Source organism: Fomitiporia mediterranea (genome assembly GCF_000271605.1).
Source record: "Fomitiporia mediterranea MF3/22 unplaced genomic scaffold FOMMEscaffold_4, whole genome shotgun sequence".
In the NCBI taxonomy this organism is placed as follows: Eukaryota; Fungi; Basidiomycota; class Agaricomycetes; order Hymenochaetales; family Hymenochaetaceae; genus Fomitiporia; species Fomitiporia mediterranea.
This window is the reverse complement of record NW_006760389.1, coordinates 3,305,910-3,312,761: the sequence shown is the minus strand read 5'-3', so window position 1 is coordinate 3,312,761 and position 6,852 is coordinate 3,305,910.

The window sequence follows — 6,852 nt, the reverse complement described above, 5'->3', positions numbered from 1 at the left end:
ACATTAGTGCATAATACTCAAATTACAAACAAAATCCAATACATATATACAATACATACAATGGACAACTAAAATATTTACACAGTACAGAGTAAAAATAAGCTATTACAAAGTGATAACAATACTGTATTCCTTAGTGAAGATTTCCAACAATATTTGGATTCACAAGGAACAAAACAAAGATTAGCAGTACATCATACTCTACAACAGAACAGAATAGTGGAACAAACCCATAAAACTATATTTAGAGGTGTAAAAGTATATCTAACATCTACTAAACTACTGTTCACATTATGGGCCAAAGTAGCAATTCATATTACCTATATTCATAATAGAACACTGTGTACTGTATTAAATTATAATGCTCCACATTACAAACGTTACAGAACCCACAGAACAATTGATAGTATACACAAATTTGGTCAATATATTATCATTTACAATGAAAATCCTACAAAAATACAATAGTAAGTTTTAACAAGCATAGCAGGAGTGCCCCCAAACTCTCTCTTATTGAGACATTAAGCAAGTGTCTGTCTTATATACTACATAGTAAAGTCTGATAGTCTGAGACATTCCAAGTGTAGTAACTCTACATAAGGCAATTAGGGATTTCCTAATCTAGAGCACAATCTAATACTCCCCTTCAAGCATTAATTAAGAACTAAGACTGTATGCCTAATAGTTTGATTAGATGCTTGATCTGTGAGACATGGAGAGCTTTTGTAAGGATGTCTGCTAATTGGTTCTACAATTGGACATAGTATACATTGATGTAATTGTTTTGAATGTAACATTACACAAAGTCTTTTTGTAAATCAAGGTGTTTAGTACAAGTGTTGTACATTATTCAGTCAGACTTTACAGTCTTTATTACACCTTGGTTATCACAATAAATTGTAATGGGTGCTGATTCAATCTGCAGTACTTCTTCAGCAAATTGTTTGAGCCAAATGGCTTCTTAAGTAGTATACACTACTGCTTACAACTCAGCTTTGTAAACAGATAGTAGTACCAGGTTTTACTGTTTGCTTAACCAGGATATGGTCAATTTAGCTAATTGAAAGACATGGCTGTTTATTGCTTTATGTCCTTCTGTCATTCATCTGTCTGTATCACAATAGCCTTGTAGTTTTAAGGTGTTTGTGCTTCCAAGTTGAAGCCAGTAATTTGTTGTATATTTTAAATACACAAAGCAATGTTTCACTACTTTGTAGTAATGTGTTTAGAGCTTTTGTAGGTAGCACACTAATTGCCTAGTAATATAAGATATGTCTGGCTGTGTGCAATCCACAACATATCTTAACAATCCTACCATATTCATGTATAGTGTTGTTTCATTATTACTTTCGTTTGTATTGTATGTATTGTATGTATTGTTGGATAGATCTATTCTAGGAGTAATAGGTGTTTGTAGTGCCTTTTCGTTTTCAAAGTGGTAACACTTGATTATACTTTCAATATAATACTTTTACTGTAAGCTAATTGTTCATTAAGGTCTATCTCAGCTTATTTCAATACTAAGTAACTAATGTATTTTGTTACTGTTAGTGAATGTAATGTATTGTCTTAATACATGTTTAAATACTGTTATTATAGTAATAGTTTCACCAATAATCATAATATTGTTAACATGTATAAATGTTATAAGAATTGTTTTGTCATTTTGTTTCTTATAAAATACAGTGTGATCATAATTAGCTCATTCTAATCTGATCTTAAGCAGTAGTTCAGTAATCTTCTTGTACCATCATCTACCTGCTTGTTTCAATTTGTATAACACTTTATTTAAATGTAATGCCTGTCCAGGTTTAATATCTGTAAGTAGCTTGCCTGACAGTAGTTTCACATAAATGAGTTTGTCCTCATTTAGTTCTCTGTAAAGATATGCAGATTTTACATCTATCTAATGTATCTCATAGTTCTTAGATGCTGCCTAAGATAACAATAACCATACTGTTAATAGTTTTGTTACTGAGGCAAATAAGTTGTCAGAATAGAAGTCTATTCCATTCTTTTGAGTGTATCCTTGTACTACAAATTGTACTTTGTATTTGTCTATTCAGCTGTTAGCCAGTCTTTTGATTTTATAGACAATTTTTGTTCCAATTATATTTGTATTTGTAGAGGGGATAGTATATATCTACACGTTTTGTTGTTGAAGTGACTGTATTTCATCCTTCATAGCTTTGATCTACTGTTCTTTGTCTATGTGTGTTATAGTATCATAATACATTAATGGATCACTATAGATTTTGTTGAGGAATTTGCTAAATTCTGTTAGATACATAGTTAGGTTTATATCATCTTTGTAATTTAAACCTATAATTCGTTTAACCAGTCTTTACTCTTGTGTAGAGCATTGTATAACAGGTTCTTTGTCTTTATTATTGTTATTAGGAAGAGTTTTATCATTGTTTGGTGTATCATCATTATGATTATTCTCCCCTTCAATCCTAGACATTGGTTTGTCTATGAATTGTATGTTACGTTTGACAGTAACTTCATTATTATGGCACACTAAGTGACCTTTACTGTCAGTATCATAACCTAACCATTGTGTGTATTAGCCTCTAGGTTACAGTTTATACATTTGTTCGTTTTGTATGATACAATATGTACTGAATTCTTGTATATTATCTATTTGATAATGTTTGTTATACTGTTTGTAATATGGCATTACAAAATTAATAGCAACTCTCAGCATTCTGTTATGAATAAACATTTGATATTGTACTGTATATACTCAGAATTTCATAGGTAACTTTGCTGATAACAGACATGTATGTACACTGTTAAAGATAGTCTTGTGTATACATTCTGTAACTCTGTTTTGTTGTAGTGTATCATGTACTGTTAATCTGTGTATTGTTCCTTGACTTTCAATATACATAGTAAAGTCTTTACTTAGGAACACTGTATTATTATCACTTTGAAGAGTTTTAACTCTTATACTGTATTGTGTAAAGAGTCTTGTTGTATACTTTACATATTTAGTGAAAGCATTGCTTTTATACTGTATAGGTAGTATAGTTACCTATTGTGTAGCATTGTCTACAATGGTAAAAAGATATTCATACTTGCTGTAAGCTTGTACTGAGGCAGGTCCCCAAATATCAATGTGGAGATGATCTCTATAACATTGTGTAAGAGGTGTAGTTTGTATTTTTGGTATTTCATTACATTGTATGTTTACTTTGATACAATCTGTACACTGTACATTTTTATTGTCTGTTATCCTTTGACTTATAATCTCAGGATACTCTTGTATGAGTTTGTACAAGTAATCAAAATTAACATGACCCATTCATTAATGTAAATCAACAATAGTGATTGTGTTAATAGATTGTTTATTATGATGAGAAACTGTCATATACAAGTTATTTTGTACATGTATTTCACCAATCTTTGTATGAGTAGGGGAATAAATAATACATTCATTGTTTGTTTTCATTAAAACATATCCTACTTTGTATAATATTACTTCACTAATGAGTGTGAAGTTTAGATTGGAATGATAGTATACATTTTGTAGTAAAATCATATTCACCTTAGTATGCCCATTGTCTTTGTCTTGTAGTTTTACATTAAATGTTATTACTCTACTTTTGCTAAGTGTAAATGACAATTTATTTACAATTGTAATGTTTATTAGGGTTGAGTTCTGGACGTTTGTAAGATGGAACAAGTATAGAGTAGTGTGTACATTTGTGCCAAAGTCCAATATATTAATACAATGTATTAGTTCAGTATCATTGTAATGTATTGTATTGATACATATGTTTGGATTGTACTTGAAGTCCTTAATGACTTCTTTTGTATTGTCAAATGAGTTCATGAAGTTGTCTACTTGTATGACACTATCCTCTTGTACTTCAAATGCTGAGAATACGTCAGATTCAGCAGATAGAGCAGATTCAGTAGATAGAGCAGATTAAACAGGTAAACTGCTAGAGTTTGATACTAAGGCTTCTACAATTGTAGACTCTAGCATTAGTGTTTCATTAATGTCTTTAATGAATACTGTTTCATTATTGTCTCTAATGAATACTGCTACAGTAAGTGTAGGTTGAGACAACATAGTAGTAGTAGTAGAAGTAGTAGCTGTTTGCCTATACTTTTTCTTTCAAGCTTTTGTTGTTTTGCTTGTTAGGGGATTTCAGCAGTCTTTTGACATATACTTGTACTTATTACAATTGTAGCATTTTACTTTACTGTAAGGCTTTGTTTTGCCTTTAGCTACACTTTTGCCTTTTGTTTGTAGGCTGTCTTGTTCAGTATCTTGTTTCGTTTGGGAGTACTGAGAATGATACTCAGTATATGTGTTTTGCAATTTGTGTATCAACTTAGCTAGCATCAGAACGTCTTTCTGAGCTACTGTAACTATTAGTAGTTGATTATAATAAGTAATCTGCCTGTCTAGCATTGTTGCTAACCATCTATACTCACAAGGAGTAGTAAGGTTAATTACTAAGATGTATGTATTGTTATTAAGAGCTTTATTATGTGTAGACAACTGTCTATAGATTTGTTTGATGTTGTCTAACATCTTATCAAACTGTAATACATGCCCTTTTACTGTGAACAATGTAGATATGTCTACAGTATGTGTCATTATTGTTTAAACATCATATTGTTCAGAAAGTGCCTTTATGAGACTTCTGACACTCATATGTGTTGTGAAGTTTGTATAAATTGTATCAGTTATTGTTTTCATTATACAGTAATACAAAACATTGCCTGTATGTATGCTAGCATTATTAGAGGAAGGGGGATCATACTCTAGATGATCTGAGAGTATTATAGCAGCAAGTGTACTGTGTATACATAAGTACTATATCTTGTATCCCTTTATACCAGCCAACTTTTCTGTTCCCTCAAAGAACTTTGTAATGTTAGAGTCCTTCATTATAGTATTAACAAAGGTATGTATTGTAGATAACATTATAATGAGTTTGGTGGGAGGGGAAGGTCTAGGGCTTGGTGTACTAGTAGGAGGCAAAGGTGTTCTATAAGAGCAAGTATATGAGAGCATTCAATAGGTACTAAGGCTTATAACCTTTTAACAAGTATAGTAAGAGTGCCCCCAAACTCTCTCTTATTAAGAAATTAAGCAAGTGTCTGCCTTATATACTACATAGTAAAGTCTGATAGTCTGAGACATTCCAAGTATAGTAACACTACATAAGGTAATTAGGGATTTCCTAATCTAGAGCACAATCTAATAGTAAGGTATAATTGCTTATTAGATAGGATTAGATAATGAAAGTAAAGACTATAAAACTTGGCACAATAATAAAATTACTATTGAACGAAATATTCAATTTCTCAAAGGTAAACCTCCTCAAATTGAAGGGGAGAAAATAGACAATACAAACAATAATACAAACAAGTGTTTAATAATTAAAAATAACAAAACAGACAACAGAATAATGAGAACAGACAATAACAATACAGACAACACTGATCCTAATAAAAAAGGAAAAGTAGTAGAACTAATAGACTTAACAGAAGACAAAGTTAAATTAACTGAAAAAGAAGTAGAACCTAAATTACATTAATTGGAACAGAAACAGAAACTAACAGAATGTACTATCAAGCTTGAACAACACATACAGAACAAACATGTAACAAAACACATGTACACACTTAGTGAAAAGGACAAAGATAATATTACTATTCATTTAACAGAATTTAATACTAAACTAAGTGAAATACAATTGGATCTGACTTCATTTTATAAAGTAATCCAATGTCTGGATTGTGATTCATAAATAAAAGCTATGAAAGATGAAATAAAACAATTAGAAAATCATAATACATAGGAAATCACAAATCCACACAATAATATTAACATTATCAGAACACAATTTGTCTATAAAATAAAGTAATACACTGACAATAGTATAGAAAAATACAAAGCACAATTAGTAGTTCAAGGAAACTCAGATTGACAGTCTTGACTATCATACAGACAATTTATTTGCTCCTACTACTAGACTATCTACAGTATGATTAATATTAGTATGAGCAGTATCTAATAATTATGAAATACATCAGATAGATATTAAATCAGTATATCTATACAGACAATTAACAGAAGACAAAGAAATATATGTTAAACCTCCTCCAGGTAACTTAATAGACAGATTACAGAATGGACAAATATTACAATTACAAAAAGCACTATACAGATTAAAACAAGCTAGTAGAAGATGGTATAAAACACTATCTAATATACTACTTAAATACAGATTAACAAAATCCAAACATGATAACACTGTATTCTTTGTAAAGAAGAAAGAAATAACTGTAGCCATATTATTTGTACATGTCAACAATATTACTATTACAATGATAAAGCCAATCTATTGTACATCATTTACAATATACAGACAGTAGTGAAATACATTAGCTACTTAGTATAGAGATTCAACACAACAGAGAGCATAGATTCATCAGGATGTGTCAGACATGTTATATTAATAGTATAATCAAACATTACAAACTTACAAACAAACAGAGTGTACAAACACTCATACAACCAGGTACACAATTAAAAACAGTATCACAAACTGATAACAATAGAAAACAAATGTCTGATATACTATACATGAACATGGTTGGCACACTTAGATACATTACAGACTGTACACAGCCAGATATAGCATTTGTAACAAATCAGTTAGCTAAATACCTCAACAACCCTAGTATAGAGTATTATCTGGCACTTAAACATTGTTACATGTACTTAAAAACTATGAACAATGTCTGGCTCCCAACTCAGTAGTGCAAATCAATCAATATTGAACAGATATACAGATGCAGACAGTATGATGTAAGAAAGGGCAT